Source organism: Nannospalax galili, unplaced genomic scaffold (assembly GCF_000622305.1).
Source record: "Nannospalax galili isolate Female #2095 unplaced genomic scaffold, S.galili_v1.0 scaffold346, whole genome shotgun sequence".
Lineage (NCBI taxonomy): Eukaryota > Metazoa > Chordata > Mammalia > Rodentia > Spalacidae > Nannospalax > Nannospalax galili.
Window position 1 is genome coordinate 5,018,192 of NW_008357637.1, and position 17,904 is coordinate 5,036,095.

The 17,904-nt window shown below is 39.0% G+C and overlaps 1 protein-coding gene across 1 annotated transcript in view; it reads right to left on the bottom strand.

The window, feature by feature from the left end:
• The window catches only part of Atf2 (activating transcription factor 2), a 108,432-nt gene extending 90,528 nt beyond the window's left edge, over positions 1-17,904 (bottom strand). The window contains 2 exon segments of the mRNA XM_008855300.3: positions 8,643-8,738; positions 17,693-17,904. The gene's annotated coding sequence lies outside the window, so the exon portion shown is untranslated.

The window sequence follows — 17,904 nt, forward strand, 5'->3', positions numbered from 1 at the left end:
CTTTGCAAAATTAAAAAAAAATTTACTCCTCATTAATTAGTAGATGTGAAAAACATTATCATTGAAATCTACCTGATGACTTTATATCCATGCTCAGATGCCAAGGAGCTCAGAAAGTAACTGAATGTGACTAGTAATAATCAGATATACAGAGATTAGAAACACATGTGCAAACATCTTAGTGTCAATTGCATTATTGCATTAAAAATGAAGTTTTCTGAATGAAACTGTATTTTAATAATGAAATAGAGATCTGTTTTAAAGGTTAAAACCTCATTTAATTTTACGTCTTACAGGGTTTATACTGAGTACAATATTGTATAACTGTAGTAATTCAACTTTAAACCTAAAAATGTATAGCCAATTTTGTAAGAGACGCAGCCTAGCTCAGCAAATCGTTATTGAATATATCAATTCTGATGTAATGAAATGCTTTTTCTAAGTATGTGGTTACTAAATAATTTTAAAAAAATATATACAAAAATTTAATTAAAAACAAAACAAGAAAGCTAGTTGAGGAACATAAGCCAGAGAGCCAGTGAGTAAAACAAAAAACAAAAAACCATACTGTTACTGTCTATGATATACAATTATGATTTTAAAGGACCATAAATGAATAAACACTATTTAAATACCTTCATCTTTTAAAATTTTTATTTATTTTTTAAATTTTACATGTATTCGTGCATTGCCTGCATATAGTTAAGTGCATCCATGCTGTGCAATGCCCACAGAGGTCAGAAGAGGATGTCAGATCCTCTGGGACTGGAGTTACAGACAGTTGTTAGCTGCCATGTGGGTGCTGGGATTTGAACCCGGGTCTTCGGCAAGAACAACCAGTGTTCTTAACTGCTGAGCATCTCTCCAGCCCCTACCTTCATCTTTTCAATTAGAAAAGGCTTATCAGATGATTTTTATGAAAGAGAAAGACAACTAAATTTAAGCAACTTGAAGCTCAAAAACTTCTGAAGAATCCAAAACATGATTTTCCTCATTCCTCAGAACGTGTAAATACTTCTGGGGCAGGAGAGATTGCTTAGCAGTTAGAAGCACTGGCTGCTCTTACAGAGAGAGGATCAGGGTTCAAATCCCAGCATCTACATGATGGCTAACAACCATTCGTAACTCCAGTTCTAGGGGATCCAAAACCCTCTTCTGGCATCTAAGAGCACTGCATGCACATGATATACTTACGTACATACAGGTAGTACACTCATATACTTAAAATAAATAAATATACAAAATACACAATATTGCAAATACTTCCATTCTGGTGCTTCAGTACTGGTGAATACAAGCACTTGTAGTAAAAGTCAAAGACTAGCTATACAACATATTAGAGAACTTATCAGATTCTTTAATGTTAATGAAGTATTGAGGTATTGGTAGGTGAGGTAGAAAACACTTTAATCCTACAGATTCTAAAAATGGAGCTAAGAAATGCCACGTGTATACAGCAATACTGGGAGAAACAGTATTTTAAAATATATATGCACAGTTATTTTTAAAAATATTAATTTTATGTGTATGAGTGTATTGCCTGCATGTGTGTAAGTGCACCTATGTCATGCAGTGCCCATGGTGAAGGTCAGAAGACTGCAGTTATGGATAGTTGTAGCTACCATGTAGGTGCTGGGAATCAAATCCAGTCCCAAAACAGCATTTTTAAAAAGTATATTCAGAAGCCAGGTGTGGTGGCAAACGCCTTTAGTCCCAGCACTCAAGACGCAGAGGCAGGAGGATCTCTATTGAGTTCAAGGCTAGTCTGGTCTACACAGTGAGTTCCAAGCCAGCTGGGGCTACAGGAAGACCCTGTCTCAAAAGACCAAAAATAAAGCATATTCACATCTGAGAATAAGGACATTATTTTCACATCCTAAGCTTCAACTCAGTAACAGTGTGCCTTGGTAAATGGGAGTTATCTATAATATAGTTTAAGAATAAAGTGAAAAAAAACAAGCAAATTATTTGTTTAGAGTAATGCTAAAATGGAAGCCACTGTTATCTTTAAAACAAAAGCAAGATGCAGTAGAGATGGTTTAGATGATTAAAATGACAATACCTCAAGCTCATGATCATTTCTGTTACAGACCCTCAATTCTCCAGACTGCCTGCCAATAAGTCAAAGAATACTTTATACAATTTACAGACACTGAAAATATACAGCAATATAATTTCAAATGAAAAGATTTTATAATCATTGAGTAATAATAATTCCACATTAAACAGTAATTATTATTTTTCTAAGTGATTTATATCCTCTGTACTTGTTCTGTAAAAACATGAATCACATTCTAGTATTCCTATTTTACTGATGCAGAAACTATGGTATACAGCAGGCTGTAGTGGCTTATGCAGGAGGATTATCTTGAGTTTGAAGACAGCCTGGGCTACATTGTGAGTTCCAGGCCAGTCTGGGCTACAGTATGAGACTGTCTTAACACAAGAGCAAAACCAAGCCCTCAAAACCGTGGTATGAGTTAGGTATGGTCTCACAGCCTTATTCCAGACCTAGAGCTATGGTGATACCTTAACTACTCTATCACTTAAGTAAATTGCTGAAATTTATTCATTTATGAGCACAAAGTAAAATGAAAATTAAAGCTAAATACAAATGTAAGCCAAAATTAAAGTGACTTACTAATCTATGAAAAACTAAATAATATAATTCCTCCATTGAAAATAAAATCTAAGAAATCAGGAATCCTGCAAATGCAGCCAATCTTATAGCATTCTAAAAAAAGCAAAACAAATCCTTGAAATTCATGTTTTAATTGGGGTTCTGAAGGAGATTACTTGTTCCTTCTGATAATATACACTAAATTGCATCTACTGAACTTAGTAAGAAATTTTAAATTTCTTCCCTCAACGTAAAAAAGATGAGTCACCTAGAATATCACCACGCTGAGATAATTGCTGTTAATAGCTCAGAGTATATATTTCAATCTTGTCAATATATGAATGTGCATAACTCTAAATATTATAAAAGTTTTATAACTTTAAAGTGAAATTAAATTCTGCTGCAACATTCAATAGTGACATTACTAAATATTAGATATCATTTTATTTTCTTCTTTTTCAATTATTTATTTTTGGTTTTCTGCTTTTGTTTTTTTGAGATAGAGTTTCCTTGTAGTCCCACCTGGCTAGTTCTTGATCAGGCTGGCCTCTGCCTGCCTTTGCCTCCTGAGTGCTGGGATTAAAGGCACGTGTCACAATGCTTAGCTTAGATGTCATTTTCAATGGCTATATGATATCAATTGGATATGAGATATTTCTTTAACTTACTTTCTATAATGGACTTTTAATCATCTATGAATATTTAGGGACAAATCTTTGTGCAATTATTATTATTAAGGGTCTTTTTGAGACAGGGTCTCCCTGTAGCGACAGCTGGCCTGGATTTCCTATGGCGACCAGGCTGGCCTTGAACTCACAGAGATCCGCCTGCCTCTGCGTCCCCAGTGCTGGGATTAAAGGTGTGCGCCACCCGCCCCCTACCCTGCAATTATCTTTTATTTCCATTGGAAAACTATCTAGAGGTGAAACCCTTACGAAAATGAAGGCATAGTTTGAAGGTTTATTTACACTGACAAATTGACCTCCAAATATGTGCTACTGCTTTCCACTTTCCAATCAAGAAGGCTGGGATAGAATGTTGGCTTAGTATGCACAGAGCAATGATTTCCACCTCCCATGACACAGAACAAAAATAAAGCCAGAGGCACTGGAGAGATAGCTCAGTAGCTAACAGTACTACAGGTCCCAGGTTTGGTTCCCAGCACTGACATGGCAGTTAACAACTGTAACCCTAGTTCCAGGAGATCAGATGCCCTCTCTGGCCGCCAAAGGCACTGCACCACACATTACCAGTATGCTTATATACATGTAGGCAAAACATTAATGCACATAAAATAAATCAAAAAACAAAACAACCCTGTGATGGCTAATCCTAGGTGTCAATTTGATGGGATCTGGGATTAACTGAAATGAGAGATTTTCTTAATTGGATCATCTGAAGCTGGAAGACACGCCCTAAATGTGGGTGCTACCTTCTGATGGCAGCTTGTATAAAAAGCCATGGCAGAGGAGAACGCTGGGCTTTTTGCTGCTTGCCTTCTCTCTTACTGGTGAGTTCCTCTTGCTGCTGTAGACTGAAGACTAGCTGATCTTTTGGAATTCGTCAGACCTTCAGTGCCAGATTGGGACTACTGAGACATCCAGCCTCATGGACTGAGTGACTATGGATTCTCAACCTCTCCAGTGTGGTACAGCCATTGTTGGACTTCTTGGACTCTATCCTGTGAGCTAAGCTGATAAATCTCTATACATATATATTCATTCTACCAGTTCTGCTTCTATGGAGAACCCTAATACAAACCCAGAGACAAAAACACAAAAATGCCACACAGATACCTACAGTCAGCCCCACCTAACTGGTAGGCTGAAGTGGGAGAATCACTTGAGTTTAGGAGTTCAAACTAGCCTGGACAATTTAGCAAGACTTCATCTCAAAACTGCAAACAAACAGGGTGTGTGTGGTGTTTCAGGTCTGTAATTCTAAAATTAAGAAGGCTGAGGAAGTGGACTACAAAGTCAAGGACTCACCTTATCTCAAAAAAAAAGAGCTGGTGATATGGCTCAGTGGGTAAGGTGCTTGCTGTCAAACCTGTTAATTTAGTTTGATTCCCAGATGCCACATGATAGAGAATCAACTTCTTAAAAAAATATTTTATTATTTTTATTATTTTTTTATGTGTATTGCTTGCATGTAGGTAAGTGCACCCGTGTTGTGCAATGCCATCAGAGGACAGAAGAGGCTGTTAGATCTCCTGGAACTGGAGTTACAGTTGTTAGCTGCCATGTGGGTGCTGGGATTCGAACCCAGTTCTTCTGCAAGAACAGTGTTCTTAACTGCTGAGCCATCTCTCTAGCTCCAAGAATCAACTTTTACAAGTTGTCCTCTGGCTTCCATACACAGGCCATGGTAAGTGCACATTACACAAACAATTAAAAAAGTTAAAAAATAAAAAAACAACGCAAAAAACAAAAAATGAAAAAAACTACCAATACAGGAAGATCTAATTTCTCAATAGTCCTACTAACAGTGGCTATTAGTTCAAATTTGTCAGTTTAGTAAAACAAAACAAAAAAGCAAACAAAACCCAAAAAACCCTAGCCTTAAAGTTATATATCTTGACATATTACTAAGGTTGAATTTTTTCATATATAATTAGCATTTATAGTGTTCTGTGAAATTCTTACTTTACCCCTCCTACTTTTGTATGTTTTTTGGGAGATTTTTTCAGAGATAGTGTCTTGCTATTTTACTTGTTACACAGACTGACCTCAAACTTGTAAGTCTTTCTACTTTAGTCTCTGAGTGGCTGGGACCACAAAAATGTGCCACTGCACCCAGCTTCTTTGCCAATTAAAAAAAAAAAAAACAGTTTGTAGAGCCTGGCATGGTGGTGTACACCTTTAATGCCAGCACTAGGGAGGCAGAAGCATTCTCTCTCTTGAATATAGACGACGGGTGTGTGAGTGTGTGTGTCTGTGTGTGTGTGTGTGTGTCTGTGTGTGTATATGTGTGTTGATGAAGATTAAACCCAGGGACTTCTCATGCTAGGCAAGTGTTCTATCGCTGAGTATACTCATGGTTTATAGGCTCTTTCCTACTACATGAACTTCTGAACCTGCACATCATTGGGTTCCTTTTTAATTTGAATTTATCTGATGGAGTTTCTATTCCCTAAGTACCTAAACAACTCTGGAGAAGGCCTGAGATGACTACCAAAGGAAGTGATGCCTGAGTTAAGTCTTCTTAAAGAAAAAAGGCAAACTAGTTATGCTATTTCACAAAGAGAAAATAGCATAGTGAGGCACAATAAAACCGATGACTGCGTATTAGAAGCGATTGCCATCCAAGCACCAAGACCTGAGTCTGAATCCAGAGAATACATGTAAAGCCAGGCATGACAGTACCTGTCTACAATCCAGGAGAGATTGAAGGCTGAAATAGGAGAACCCCTGGAAGCTTACAGGCCAGTTAGCCTTGCATGTATACCTGCAAACAACAAGGCAGAAGTAGAAGACCAACACCTGAGGTTTTCCTCTGGCCTCCACAAACAGGCCATGGCATATATGTGTCCACACTCATGAACAGGAACATATATATCAACAGCCAACCACCACAACAACAGTAATACACCAGGTGTCTAAGCTCTTCTGATGGCTGATGCATGGGACTCAAGATTAAGAAAAGCAGGGCTGGAGAAATGGCTCAGCACTTAAAGAGTGTGTGCACTCTTCCAGAGGACTTGAGGTGGATTCCCATCACCCATGTTGGACAGCTCACAACTGCCTGTAACTATAGCTCCAGAGGATCCAACATCCTTTTCTGGCTTCCACAGGCAGCTGCTCTTATGTGGTAAACATAAACTCACCCAGGTACACCCATATGTACAACAAATAAATAAATCTTTTATAAAAAGGTTAAGAGAAGCAACATGAGCCCAGAAAGGTAAGGAAATTTTGAGGGTCTTTAATACCATGTAAAAGAATGTGGATTCTGCTCTCACCCATCCATTCTACCTTCCCTGCTCATTCTTCAAGGTTATAAACTGTGGCCTTAGCACAGTTTCTCACATTTAAAAAAAACTGAGGATAGAAAAGTGGACAAAGAATATATAATAGAGATTCCACGTGGTCCCATAAAGTCTAAAATACTTCCTATAGGTGATTCTTTATAGAAAATGTTTGTCTAATCCTGCTGTAAGAAACTAAATATATAGAGAGACAGGGTCTCATATACCTAGGCTAGCCTTGAACTTCTGATCCTCCTGCTTCTGCCTCCTAAGTGCTAGGGTGAAAGGAGTGCACCACAAAACCCAGCTTCAACAGGCAGTTTTTAATTTGGCAAAATCGCTAATAAAAGTGTAGATGATGGCTGAGAGAGAGCAACACTCCATCTAAGAAAATCAGTGTAAGGCACTGCTAAATTCAAGAAATAATAATAGTCTGAACTCAAGCAGTGCTAGACAAAATGACAGGAAAGGACCAGAAAAGAAGGAAAATCCTATCCTATCAGAATAGACAAGCTGTGAATCCTTAGCACTGCTTCCAAATTGCTGGCTGCCTCCACCCAGTCTGCACTATTTCTTAATCTCTGTCCCTAGTTATGTCAGCCTTTAGTCAGCTCCCTTCCTCAGCCTAGAATGCTCTTACTTCTCACTCATTCATCCTTTTTTTTCAGTTAAGGCTAGTTACTTCTGATCTCCTTCAACCTACTGTTCCTCTATCCTGAAATTCAGATCTCATTTGCATAGGTACACAGTCATTGAACACTATTCAGCACATACAAGAGAGTATTAACTGTGCTAGACTCTAAGGTACAGTGAGTCCCTTGTCCTCATGGGATATATTTTATGGAGATACTTCTAACTAGATCATGAATTTATACAACCAAGTTAATGAAGTAGCTCAAAGTTATTTAATGGAGGTAACTGTGTGAAAAATCTATCAAATGCTATCCTTCTCTTCATACTTAACTTTAAAAACATTTCACCTTAAAAATAAACATACATTTCATTTCTTCCTAGTCAAAATCAGAGTAATTGTCCATTTATGCAAATTTCTCATGATTTGAACTGGGACTCCAGTTCCAGATCCACCACACTCTTCCCACGTCTAAGAACATCTGCACTAATGTGCACAAACCCAGATACTCAAAGACACACACACATATATGAATTTTTTTTAATTAAAAAAAAACCCACTGTGCTTTATTTTTCTAACATCACTACTCTGTGGCTGGCACAAACATCCAAGTTTGAAAAGGTGTGAGTAAAGAACTATGCAACTTCAACTCGATGTTTCTGATTTGCTGGACACAATCATGGTGGTAAACTCCAATCATTCCAAAGCAAATAAATTTCACATTTTATTTCAACTTGCACAGCTTTAATATAGGTAAACTTTATGCCCCAAATGTTTCTAAAATATACAAATACTTCATATTTACTTAATACACTTTTGAAAAATTGGGTGAATGAGATTCTGCTAAAGGAGACTCATAGGTAAATTCAGGAAATTCTGGATTAAACAAAATTAAACTATTTGTCTTTCATGTGCATTTAACTGCTAATACACATTCTATCTCCAAAAGACCACTCCTAAATCTGCTACCCTCAAGATCTTTTTCCCTGACTGAACACTGTTAATACAGGACACTAATATTTAAGAACTGCTGTACAGAAACAGCTGGTGTTTTCATTAATATTTTAGAGACAGTTACAAAATAAAAAGAATGATTTTTGCAAAAATTTGTGTTCAAAGCTTAACTTCAGGTCTGGGGAGACAGCTGTCAGTGACCTGCTTACTATACAAGTATAAGGACCTGAGTTTAGCTCCTAGGCACAGACGTTAAAAAGTCAGGTTTAGCAGTGTGCCTAGCACTGAAGCAGAGACAACCTCCTCGCTGGGGTGTGCTGAGGATACCTGATAATACCCTCCAGCCTCTACAGGTGCACGCAAATGCACATGTACACACATGAAAGAAGGAAGGCGGTGGGGAGGGAAGGGGGAAAGGGAAATGAAGGGAAGGCAGAGAGGAAGGGAAAGAAAAGTTCAACATTCCTTACCTTTGTAGCTGGTGGGCCATGAGCTTTACTCTGCTGACAGGAATCCCTAAACTCTTTCTAAGAAAGCGGTACTTCTCAAGTTCCCATCTAGCATCTCTAAAGAAAAAGAGAAACAGAAGACAATAAACTTAACACCCTGTGAGATCTGAAGAAACAGCCTCAGAAAATAACTTAATCTTATATATTTTAATGCACATTTTTAAACTTTACCTGGAATTTATGTATATTTTTATATAAAATTAAAGTTTCTTTCAAATGCCTCAGAGATATTCATCCTACAGCCTGCCCCCCACAACGCCCCCAATTCTAAGACGTTACCACCTACTACAGATAAAACAGCATCAAGGATGGAGGTAGGTCAACAGAACCATGGTTAAAAGGAAGAAAATAAAAATTTTACCATCATCATAATAGATGAAATGTTGGAGTCAAATCTAAGCATCAAAAATTTTCAGAGTGGGGGTTGGAGAGATAGCTCAGTGGTTAAGAGCAGGAACTGCCCTTCCAGAGTACCCAAGTTCAGTTCATCGCACCCAATCAGGCAACTCATAATTGCCTGTGAATCCAGCTCCAAGGAGAACCAACACCTCTGACCTCTTCAGTCCCCTGCACACACCCACAAACACATAATTAAAAATCACAAAAATAAACCTTAAAGGTTTTTTTTTTTTCCCTTATACAGAATAGAAACTAATAATTTTTCTTGTGTTGTTGCTACAGATAAAAATCCATGGGCCCCAGTTTATAAGTATTTTACATGGAAACAGCTTGACTTTTTAATACATGCATGTTAGGATGAGATTCACCTGAGAAAACACAAAGGCTTGCATTATTCAGAGTTTAATTATTCCACATCAACACTGGCAGTTCAGAACCATGATCCTCATGAACCCAAGGTTCTTTTACTTTGATGCTGACATCTTCAACATGTCCCTTCCCCTTCAAAGTTTGCAATAACTGCTCAAGTTCTAATCATTACATCTGCCAATAAGACAGCAAGGGAAAGAGAAGATGAGCAATGAATAGCTTCCCTTTAAGGAAACGTTTCAGATCTCAGAGGAAATGTCTACTCACAATCTGTGGGCCACAACTTAGTAACACTTGGCCAAAACTGGCAGGGAGGCCATAATTTCATCATATGCTCAGCTAAAAACTGGAGTATCTATCAGTAAGGAAAAAGAAGGGAATTGGTACTGCAGGACAATTAGTTGTCATCATACTCAATTCATTATAAAATGCAAAGTGGATGGATATGTCATAAAGATACCTTAAAGGTCCTGCCAGTGGCAGAGAAAAACCAACATTCATAGATTTCTCTAAATACTCAAGGCCAGGTGATAAAGAAGGCAAAAATATGAATAACAGAATGGCAATGTAAGAGGAAAGAAAAATAGTTGCGTTTGAGAGAGTAAACTCATAGACAGTCCACAAAACTCAGAAACAAGGCCAGACATGGTGGCACACACCTTTAATCCCAGTTCTGCAAAGGTAGGTGTTCAATGTCAGTCTGTTCTACATAGTGAATTCCAGGTCAGCCAGGGCTACATGAGACCCTGTCTCACACAAATGAACAGACTGACAGAAAGACAAAGAAAAAACTCAGAAATGATTATAAAGGCCTGTTTGAGATCAGCAAGAACTTGGCAGAAAGTTCAACTGCCAACTATGTCAGGAAAAGGTAATTATTTCCATAACATGATGGTCAAGGGGAAAGTAGATGTTCCTCTGTACCCATTACCTTAGGACTGAGCCCCCATTATCAGGCCATGTAAGAATTTGGGAGATTTCCTTATTGCAGACTGTTGGAAAGGGCCAAACTTTACCTTGAATAGGACTGGTTGAAACTTCCTCAGTATGTCTAATATTTTAATTGTGAATATCAGAAACTACAAAGTGTCTCATTTCAAAGCTGGCAAATTTTAAATACAAACTGCTCCTTATAGGAAAAAAAGACTTAAATAGGATATTTACCATACAAATGTACAATGAAGACTATAAACGTAGCAGCAACTCAAAGGACAAGTATCTCTGGAATAATATAAATGCCCATGCATTATGTATAGCTTTAGGTTTTTCTATTTACACATAGATGTTTGTTCTTATTTCAGTAGCTGTTTATAAAAGATTGGGAAATAATCTCAAAAATATTATCCTAAAAAATATCAACATAGACTTCTAGAATTAATATCACTTCGAGCAAAAGGCAATAAGACTAAGCTACCTAGTTACATCTGTCCGATACAACTTGATTTAACCATGAAATGTTTAGATAATCATCTACACTTTGGTAAACATTAAAAATAATGCAAAAACAATGTTTTTTGAAGCTCTAAAGGTACAGCTGTAAGGAATCTCTCCTTTACCATGACCCTACCTATTGTCCATGTACTTCTATTTGGGCGTACTAACCATATACTGTCCTGAGAGAGTTCCATGAGAATGTAGAAAAGAAATCAGTGGGCTGGAGAAATGGCTCAGTTGTTAAGTGAGTGGGGACAGTATCTCCACAGAGAGGTACCAGTACTGTTGACAGCAAGCACTCACTGGAGAATCAAACACTGGCAGAACACAAGGTTCAAGAAAGGCATCGCTGTTAAAGAGGAATCAATCCTTTCTTAGGCATCAACTTAACAGTCTAATGCATCCCAGGGCAATCCTAGGCAGTACAGAGAAAACTAGGCAGGAGTGGGACAGACTTACAAAATCAAAACCTTAACCAGCTCTGTATTAATAAATGTGTATGAAAGTTTCCCAAGGGAGTCTTCAACTTTCCAAATAATCTATTTTCCCTGAATCCTCATTTTCATACCTTTCAAAAACAGAAACACGTCCCCATACTTCTCACTCATCCCAAACTTTATTTGAACACAACGCCCAGGTTTGTAATAATGGATAATCTGAAATATCAGTGTTATTAACCCTCCAGCTGGCATCTTTTCCTCTCTTGTATTTCTGCTAAAGACAAAGCACAGCTTTAGCAATTGTGTCTTGTCCTATGTTCAACAATTTTCTGAATTCAGGTATGATATACAGTTGATAATTGTAGGAATAACTTTCACAAAGAATAATGACTTTCATTTAACAATTACTTCATCCACTCTTGAAATACTACCTGAAAACACACTGTCCTGAGAGAGTGTTCCATGAGAATGAAGAAAAGAAATCAGTGGGTTGGAGAAATGGCTCAGTTGTTAAAGAGCACTAACTGCTCTTGCAGAGGCCCTGGGTTAGGTTCCCAGCACCTACATGGTGGCTAACAACAGTCAGTAACTCCAGTTCCAGCCTTCTTTCTGGCCTGTGGCATTGCATACATGCATGTACTTAACATATACGGAGGCAAAACACACACACAAATATAAAAATAAATGTCCAGCGTTGTGGCACACTCCTTTAATCCCACCACTTGGGAGGCAGAGGCAGAGGCAAAAGCAAGCAGATTTCTGTGAGTTTGAGGCCAGCCTGGTCTATGAAGCAAGTTCCAGGCCAGCTGGGGCTACGAGAGAGACCCTGTCTCAGAAAGACCAAAATTAAATAAACTAAAAATAAAAGATAAAAAGAAAAAGAACCAAGAAAAAAATCAGTGAGAAATTGAGAAGTTAACATTTGTACTTACTATAAAAAGTATGAAACAATCAAAAAAGCATTTTAAACATTAAGATACACTGGATTCAAATAAATTTATGTTGAAGGAATAGAAAGGAAACGAGTTTAATGAATGGAACAATGAACGTTTCTAACTGCTAAAGATGAGTTAATTCATGTTTGATTTCAAAACCAACAGCAACAAAAAAAATTATACTTATTTGGGGCTTGGGTGATGGCTCAGAGGGTAGAGTATTTGCTGTACAAGCAAGAGGACCTGTGGTCAGATCCCCAGCACCCATGTAAAAAGCAAGGAGTGGCAATACTCATCTGTAATCCCAGCAATGGGAGGCAGAAACAGGTGAGTCCCAGGGCTCACTAGATAGGAAGTCTAGCCAAGAGTGAGCTTTGAGTTCAGAGTGAGAGCTTGGCTAAAAAAATAAGGTGGAGAAAAGGTTAAGGAAAATATCCTGATGTCAACCTGCAGATGCACCTGCACAGTGTACCCATTCACACACAGGTGCACACATGCATAAACCACACATATACAAACACATCAAAAAAAGAAAGAAAAAGAATTAGAAGTATTCAGGGGCTACAGGATATGGCTCAGTCAGTAAAAGCATCTACTACACAAGCAGGAGGACAAGAGTTTGATTCCCAGCACTCACATATAAGTCAAGCTAGGCACAGAGATGTTCATTTGTAACCCCAGTGCTGAGTGCGTCAGGGACAGTGGAGCAACAGGCAGATCCATGGAGCTCATTGGTCAGACAGCCTAGTTGAATGGATGAACTCCAGATTCAGTGAGACTGACTCCATCTCAAAAAAACAAGATGGAAGGGAGGCAAGATGGCTAAGTGGGTAAAGACCCTTGCCATATAAGCCTGGTGACTGAGTTTGAACCCTGGAACCACATAAAAGTGGACAGAGAGAACTGACTCCACAAAGTTGTCCCCTGACCTCCACACAAATTCCACGGCATGTGCATACATACACACATATCATGCACATGTGCATGCACACAGTAATAATAAATATTTTTTAAAGGTGGGGAGCAATCCAGGCAAGCACTCAAAGTTAATGTCAGGCCTCCATACACATGTGCACACATGTGAATGCACACCCAGACATGCATACACACACCCTCATGGACATGCAGGTACACCACACATACATATTTTTAAAAATTATCCTGTTTCTCTACCAACTTTGTTGTGCTTCTTGTGGTAAAAAGTCACTTTGACATTCCAAGTGTTTTCCTTGGGTATTAAGGCAAAAAAGTTAAAAAAAAAAGAAAAGAAAAGAAAGATTGAGAAGCACTGTTAAAATATAGACTATGGACCTGAGTAAATACACCTATATCCTTAAAACATATTTATAGCCTTTCTTATCTAGCAAAAAATAAATAAAATTTTTGGGTTGGTGAAATGGTTCAGCAGGTAAAATATTTGTCATGCAAAACTGACAACTTGATTTCGATACCTGGAACCCCCCTAAAGGTGGAAGGATAGAACTGCCTCCACAAAGTTGTCCTCTGACCTCAACAACCAAGTCATGGTCTGGTATGCCCGCACCAACACAAGCACATTATGCACACACACAATAATAACAAGACAAAAATGTAAAACCCTTTTATAATCATTATCAAAATGCCAAAAAGAACAAATATCACAAGATCTACTTTAAAATGAAGACATACTAGTTTTAAGTTTTTCAATGAAAGTACATAAGACATACATAGTACTCATGTTTACAATTATTATTTAATATTTATATAAAATATGTAATTACAACTAGTGATGGTCTTAAAGGTTATAAACTTCCTTAACTTTCTATGATGTTTTACCTTACTATAACTTAACTTTGAGAACCAGAACACAGGAAATGGTTTACAGGATTTTCCCCATAGACATAGAGCTTTATGACCACTACTACTTCTACATTAGAATTCCATACAGGGTTGGTGAGGTGGCTCTTCAGGTAAGTGTTTGCAGAGCTCCATGCTCAGAACCCACATGGTGGGAAGAGAGAACTGATTCCCACAAGTTGTCCTTTGACCTACACAGGCATGCCATGACACATATACACTCCCTATACAAAAAAAAAATAAATGTAATCTAAAAATGAAAATAAATTACATGGGCTAGGTGTGGTGGTACATGCTTTTAATCCCAGCATTGGGAGGCAGAGACTGGTGGATCAATGTGAGTTCAAGGTCAGCCTGGTCTACATAGTGAGTTCCAGGCCATCTGGGGCTACAGGGAGACCCTGTCTCAAAAAGACCAAAATAAATAAATAATATACAGAGAGGCTGGAGATGTACAGTTCAGTAGAAAAGAGCCTGCCTAGCACGAGTAGAAAAACAAGGTGCTAGACAGAGAGGACAGTGGTTAAGACACTTGTTCCTCTTGTAGAGGACTCAGTTCTGTTCCCAACACCTACATGGTGGTTCACAACCATATTAACTCCAGTTCCAGGGGTTCTGACACCCTTTTGTTTCTTTGCAGCCAGCCATTGTACTCACAAAGTGTGCGTACATCCATGCAGGAAAAACACACATAAAAGAAAAATAAGAAAATATAAGTCAGCCTGGTCTCCACAGTGAGTTCCAGGACAGCTGGGGCTACAGGGGGACCCTGTCTCAAAAAGACCAAAAAAAAAAAGAAAAGAAAATATAAATAGTACAGCATCTGAGGCAAATTTTTAGTCTGAAGGCATAGCTGTGAATATAAGATGAACACAAAAAAGTAAAATTAAGCTATGACTATAAAAATACAAGGTGGTGTTTCTAGTGTACAAGTAAATACAAGTAGTATAAAAGTACTTTATGCATTAATGCTTATGCAGTCTAGTTGAATTTGTCAAATTACTTCCATTGAGTTCTAAACAAGGGAGGTTCCAGTAAAAAAATTTGTTTTACATGGAAGACTTTATCTTTCCAAAGGCAGTAAGAGTAATGAAGAGAAAGCAGTATCAGTTCACAGATATAGTTCATATTGGAAGAGTCTGAAAGCAAAAATGAGTGCAAACAGCATGTACAATAGACATGCTTACCTAGTTTAGCTATATAATTGATCAGCAGAGTCCATAAAAATCATTAAAATTCAAGTTTTCAAGAACATAGAAAAGTAGAAAAATTTAGATTTCTTGATTTAATTCTGGTCATGAGATGTTTGATATACAGTATATCATTTTCAAACAATATAGCTTTCAAATTTTAAATACCAATCTAAAGCAATCCTCCAAATATTTGTTAAAGGGGATGATATAATAACCATTTCTACCATTAACTTAGCTTAAACATATTCTCCAAATAAAAAATAAATGTAGGATTCCTGGGTAATATATTTGGTGATAATATAATGCTCCAAATTTAAAGTAAACAGTCTAGTAAGGTTAAAAAAGATTTCCAGGAATGAAAGCATTTTGTACCTTAAATGGAAAACAAAAGTCCCTGAAAGCTCCTTCTTACTGCAAGTTATGATGCAAAAGAACTAAGTTCTAAATTACCACAATATTTAAAAACAACTTTCAAAAAGCAAATTTAAAAAACTTAATGGAAGTAGCATTAGTATAGTATTAGTAGTATTACCATTAGTAGTATAGTGATGCACACACTTAGGAGGTAGAGGCAGAGGCAAGCAGACCTCTGTGAGTTTGAGGCCAGCCTGGTCTAGATAGTGAATTCCAGGCCAATCAGGGCTTCACAGTGAGACCCTGTCTCAAAACAAACAAGCAGCTTAACACAGCTTGTAAACTTGGAAGAGTCTTACAAATTATTTTTAAACCTAAAACCTTAGTTATTATTCAATTATTGACGACTTTAAAGATCCATGAACTGGGGCCGGGAGAGATGGCTCAGCAGTTAAGAGAACTGGCTGCTCTTAAAAAGGAACCTGGTGGGAAGGTTCCCAGCACCCACATGGAAGCTTACAACCTTCTATTAGCTACCGTTCCAGCTGATCTAATGACCTCCATGGGCACTGAACACACAGTGCACTTACATACATGCAGGCAATACAATACACTCATACACATAAAAGTATTTTTTTTAAAGATACATTAACTGTTGTCTTACACAGGAATATCTATATTTTTAGCATAAAAGATGTTCCTATACTTTTGAAAAAAAAGTGTATTGCAGCGGATTCTTCTAGTCGGTTTAGCAATTTTAAATAGAAGACTGCTACTGTGTCTTTATTTCAGGAAACAATCCTCTAGGGTTGATTTTCTAAATAACCTTTTTATAAATAGTCTTACCTTCATAATAACAATACACCAAGACCATTTGGCCACTAAAGAGTATTTCTGGAATGGCTATTACTGACAATAGCAATTCCAGGGGTTAAGGATTTCTTCAGATAGGGCATAAGTGTGCTCCGAGGAACAGTCAAGTGTTTGATTTCAAATACATGTATTACATGCATGAACTGGGAACGTCTTCCTAATTCATAATCCCTAAAGAAACTGAAACTTCCACGATGCAATTTAGGTATTAGTCAACAGGCCTTTAGTTTATGGTGAGTAATCCCTTTTATTCCATCATATTCACGGCAGTTTTACTAGGCCTCCTCAGTTTTAAAACTCCCCACTAGTAAAGACAATTTTATATTATATCTAGATGCATAAAACCAGTCCCCAGCCCCTCCTAGCTTTAGTTCAATGAGCGAGCACCGCGGTCACAAGCGGACACGGACACACACACACACACACACACACACACACAAATTCTCCCTATGGTATTGAAAAAAGGCACAGATCCCAATAGAAGCTCTGCAGTACGTCCATCTAGGTAAAAGATGCGAGAAAATACCAGAACCAACCAGCACCTACACCTCAGCCCCGCCCCACCTGGACAAAGTGGGGGATAGCGGGAGTATGAGGGTGGCAGAAAGGACAGAAAGGGCCTAGACACCCAGCTCCCAGGTTCTCCATACCATAGGTTCCATCGTGTTCCACCGAAGCCAGGGACCCCAGCCCTATTCTCAGGCACGCTTCCCAACCCTCCTTCCCAGCACCAACCCAAACACTGTGCTCCCGATCGCGGGAGTTCTGAGAGGGGAGCCCAGCGTGGGCCCTGTCCTGGCTCAATACCAGGACTGGGGGCGGGGGTCTCCCCGTCTCTGGGCGGATCCGAAGAGCGCCCCCGGGACTTCTCCGGTGACCACACAAGCGGATGATAAATCGGAGGGAGGGGTCTGCGAGGAGCCGTTATTCCTTTCTGCTCAGGCTAGGGAAGGCGCGAAGGACGGGCTGGAACCCCGACCGCGTTACCTAACGGTCCCAGCTCGGGACCAGGCCGCGCCGCCACGGCGGCCCTGCGGGTTGGGGTCCTCGGCAGGGGCGCCCGAGGGATGGGAGGCGGGGGGTGGGGACTACAAGGAGCGACGTCGCCATGTTAGCGCCTTCTTCCTCCGTATCCCCACAGCCCGCGGACCTGCGCCCCTCTCCCCACCACGACTCACCTTTCCAGGTCACTAATTCCTGATCCTTCCTGCCACCTGGAAGCCCAGAGCTCAGCCGTGTTTACAAACCAGCCCTGCAGGAACGGGCAGAATCGCACTTTAAAGGCCAGAGGCTCCCACAGGCTTCCGTCCTCTCTCGCGAGATCCGACTGACAAGCCTTCTCCCCGCCCCACTCCCGGCATCCCAGCTTTCTCCTCGCGCCCAGCCCCTT